The 4,632-nt window shown below is 41.8% G+C and overlaps 1 pseudogene; it reads right to left on the reverse strand.

Moving 5' to 3' along the window:
• Nucleotides 1–2,161: 2,161 nt before the first annotated feature.
• LOC113875356 lies at nt 2,162–3,034 on the reverse strand (annotated as a pseudogene).
• Between the last annotated feature and the right edge of the window lie 1,598 nt (nt 3,035–4,632).

Consider the following 4,632-nt stretch of genomic DNA (forward strand, 5'->3'; position numbering starts at 1 on the left):
TTCACAGGCTACTTGGAATTACTATTTATCACTTCAGTTGGAATCCAGAAACTTTGCCATCATATAGGTACTTTACCTTCCCTCCTTTATCCTATAATTTTCATGAGCAGCATCTCTACATACACTGAAAATCCTACTAGACAATGTTACTGTTTTTCTTTTCTGTCATGCACATCTCATATCAAAAATTTACAGGGGAAATCCAGTTTATTACATTTGTCCACATATTTACCATGTCTGTTGCTCTTCCTTCTATCTTGAATTTCGAATTACTTTGGTATCATTTCTCTTCCACCTGTGAAATTTATTTTAGCACTTACTTTAGTGCAAGTATCTTGGCAATTAATTATTTTAATTTTCCTCCAACTGAGAATGTCCCTTTTTCATCTTTATTCCAAAAAATTATTAATATCATTTTTGCTAGACCTAGAACTCTGGGCCTTTGAGCACCTTAAAAATGTTATTCCATTGCCTTCTGGCCTCCACGGCTTCTGAACAGAAATATGTAGTCATTCACTTTATTGCTCCTTTACAAGTGATGTCCATTTTTCTGATTGGTTCACTATTTTTTCTTCACCTTGGTTTTTAGCACTCTGATTTCGATGTGTCTATGTCTGTATTTCCCTGAGTTTATCAGGTTTGACATTTGTGGAGGTTCTTGAGTTTGTAACTTTACATCTTATATCAAATTTAGGAAGCTGTCCATCATTATTTCTTCAGACACATTTTTTCTCACACTATTCTCTCTTTCAGAAACTCCAGTGACACAGTGTTAGACCTTTTGATATGTCTTACAAGGTAATTTTATTTCACAATCTTCCCCCCTCCATTTCTCAGTTTGGATGTTTTCTATTCACCTGTCTTCAAGCATACTGGCCATTTCCTCTAGTCATCTCTACCTGGTATTGAAGATGCTAAGTAAATATTTTATTTCAGTTATCATGCTTTTCATTCTAAAACTTCCACTTTGGTTCTTTTCTTAGTATCTATTTCTTTGTTGAAACTTTTCATTTGTTTCAAGGAGTATTCACCCTTACTTCTTGAAGAAAGGTTTCTCTAATAATTTCAGCATCTGGATCATCTTGAAGAAAATGCTTGCTAATTTTCTTCCTCCTTGTATGTTGTTTTAATTTTTCTGCTACTTTGTATGTTAACTAATTTTAGATTGTATCTTGAACATTTTGAATGTTATATCAAGAGACTCTCCCTCCTGTTTAAATCATAGAGAGTATTTATTCATTTGTTTGCTTATTTGTTAGCTTATTATTCCTTGACAGACAGTAGACCCAATTAGGACCAGTTCACAAATTTTGACCTATCATCTTTTTCATCATAGTAAAAAATGTTTATCAGTTTTCACAGTCAATAGCCAAATAAAAAAATAAAAGATAGTTACAATTGCAAGCCAAATGGAAAAATGATTAACCTAACAATATAAAATAATTACATACAATTTGGGGGGTTAAGTAGAGACAGACAGTTCACTAAGTTGTGTCCGATTCTTGCAACCCCATGGACTGTAACCTGCCAAGCTCTTCTGTCCATGGGATCTCCCAGGCAAGAATACTGGAGTGGGTTGCCATTTCCTTCTCCAGGGGATCTTCCCGACCCAGGGATCGAACCCAGGTCTCCAGCATTGCAGGCAGATTCTTTACTGACTGGGGTAGGGGGTGAGGGGGTATAAGAACAAGAAAGCAAATAGAACAGGGTGGACGAAGAGTGGAATGATTCAGATTAATGGGGGTCTAACTGGATCCATTCTGCCATGGCTCCCTGGCCCTCACAGGCTCTCAACAGTCACATGAGATTTTAGGAATGCACCACACAGAATTGATTAGTGAAAGGGTATACCACATAGAACTGATTTGTTAAATATCACCCCTCCCTTACCCTCTGCCTCCAACATACTCCCTAGAGTACTACAGGCAGGGAAGACCTAAACTATTGGGAGGAATCCCTAACACTTTTCCAGAGTAGAATTTGGCTAAGTCCAAAAAGGGTCCCTCTTGTAAGGGTTTTGGGAAACTAGACACTGCAATTTTATTAGTATCGGTAATGTTTGTTTGGAGCAAATTCAGCTCCAGGAGCTGCACAGTTGAATGCAGGAGGAGTTCCACCAATTTCCCCAATTCCTTACATTGTAGCAGCTTGCCCAAAGCCTTCAGTTGTTGGTGGGGTCAATCCCAAGGTTCCATCTGGCATCATAGTGACTGGTCCTGGAGGAGCTGGGGTACCAGCTGGCACAAGAGCAGGGGGCATGGTGCCTCTGTTGTTTATGCCCACAGCACCTCCCATAGCCATCTGACCTATCTGTATCTCTTGCTCTCTCGCGTCAGGGAAGGTTCCCTTGATCCTTCCTGCTGTCGTCGCATCATTTCTTCTTGTTGCCGCCGCATCTTTCCTCACGGCGCCTACGCTCCTCCTCCTGCCTGAGCTCCTTCTCCTGCCTGCGCTCCTCCTCCTGCCTGAGCTCCTCCTCCTGCCTGTGCTTCTCCTCCTGCCTGCGCTCCAGCTGCTTTCGTTTTTGCACTTCTTGATTGTGCAGCTCTTCCATCCTCCGAAGTTCTTCTTGACGCCTCATCAAATCCTGCCTCATTAGAATGACCTGGTGCTTATGGCGAGCAGCAGCCTCCATCTCCAGCTTCTCACGAGCTTCCTTGATGTTTCGGTCCACTTGGTCCTGCTGCTGCTTTTCCATCTCAATAAGTGCCTTCCAGCGCATGGCATACTCATACTCAAAGGAGCCAGACTGTGCAAATCTGAGTGGCTGTTCTCGCTCTTTGTGAAATTGCTGATTCTTTATAACCAGCTTCTCTGGGAGTCCCTCTTCATCATCTAACTGGTCCATGGGCTCCACAGTCACAGGTCGAGGAAATGTGGTTAGCAGGAAGGAGCCTTCACTGTATCTGTCCAGAGCTTTCCGAGCAGCTGGCTTCCCTGAGAATTCAACAATGCCTTTTCCTGAGGGCCTGCCTCGATCATCCACAATGATCAGAATAGGTGAGGTTGTAAATGAAAGTGCATATATACACATGTTTTCATCTACCCAGCCAGTCAATGTCTTTTGGTTGGTGCATTTAATCCATTTATATTTAAAGTAATTATCAATATGTATGATCCTATTACCATTTTCTTATTTGTTTTGGGTTCATTTTTGTCGGTCTTTTCCTTCTTTTGTGTTTCCTGTCTAGAGAAGTTTCTTTAGCGTTTGTTATAATGTTGGTTTGGTGGTGCTGAATTCTCTTAACTTTTGCTTGTCTGGAAAGCTTTTGATTTCTTCATTAAATCTAAATGAGAGTCTAGCTGGGTAGTGTATTCTTGCTTGTAGGTTCTTTTGTTTAATCACTTTAAATATACCATGCCATTCCCTTCTGGCTTGTAAAGTTTCTGTTCAGAAATCCGCTGGCAACCTTTTGGGAGTTCCCTTGTATGTTATTTGTCATCTTTCCCTTGCTACTTTTAATATTTTATCTTTGCCTTTAATTTTGTCAGTTTGATTACTATGTGTCTCAGTGTGTTCCTCCTTGGGTTTTTCCTGCCAGGGATTCTCTGCGCTTCCTGGACTTGGTTGACTATTTCCCATCCCACGTTAGGGAAATTTTCAACAATTATCTCTTCAAATATTTTCTTGGGTCCTTCCTCTCTCTTTCTTCTGGGACCCTCTAATATGAATGTTGGTGTGATTGACGTTGTCCCAGTGGTCTCTCAGGCTGTCTTCTTCTTCTTTTTTTTTTCATTCTTTTTCCCTATTACCAATCTGGGAAGCCTTCACGACAGTAGGGGTACGTCTTTGGTATACTTGTTCTCCAGCTTGTGTGTCCCCACTTGGTGGATACGGGACTTGATTTTAGCGTGATTGCACCCCTCCTACCACCTCATTGCAGCTTCTGCTTTGTCTTTGAGTGTGGGGTACCTTTTTTTGGTCAGCCCCAGCGTCTTCCTGTTGATGGCTGTTCAACAGCTAGTTGTGACTTCAGTGCTCTTGCAGCAGGATATGAGCACACATCCTTCTACTCTGCCATCTTGAAACAATCTCTCTTGACCTACTTTTTGTGGTCTGTGGTTTCAATATCTGTTCTGTTTACAAACTTTTTGCAGTGTTATTCAGATATATTCTATGTGAGTGTCACCCAGGGGCCAGTTGGGGACCTGGGTGGTCAACTACCCTCAAAGTTCAGTTCTCAAAGTAGTCGGTTTGCTATTGGAATTAGATCCACACGTGTGCAGCCTAGAGACTGAGCCCATATGTTCAGTCACAGCAATTTCACGGGATCCCTTCCTCAATCTTCCTCCTTTCCACTGTTTTCACACTCTCTGCCAGGACTCCCTTTCCTGCCCTTTGGCTGGAAACCCAGGGCTTTCGTCTCTCTGTGAGATGTGCTGTGCACTTCTCACAATAGGGTCCACCTCAAGGGCCAAATAGCTTGAGAACAAAGAGAGAAAAAGCAGTGGGGAATACCCCCGCTTTTCAGACAACAGTTATGTTTAGAAAGAAGGATTCATCTTCCTCAGAATTTTAGATGTCTGCCTGGTCACTGCTGCTACCATCACCCCCTGACAGATTTCACTTTCAAAACTAAGGAGAGAAGGAAAAAAATATAGGAAATTTTCCCCATTCTCTGACTAATAGGG

Source organism: Bos indicus x Bos taurus, chromosome 18 (genome assembly GCF_003369695.1).
Source record: "Bos indicus x Bos taurus breed Angus x Brahman F1 hybrid chromosome 18, Bos_hybrid_MaternalHap_v2.0, whole genome shotgun sequence".
Lineage (NCBI taxonomy): Eukaryota > Metazoa > Chordata > Mammalia > Artiodactyla > Bovidae > Bos > Bos indicus x Bos taurus.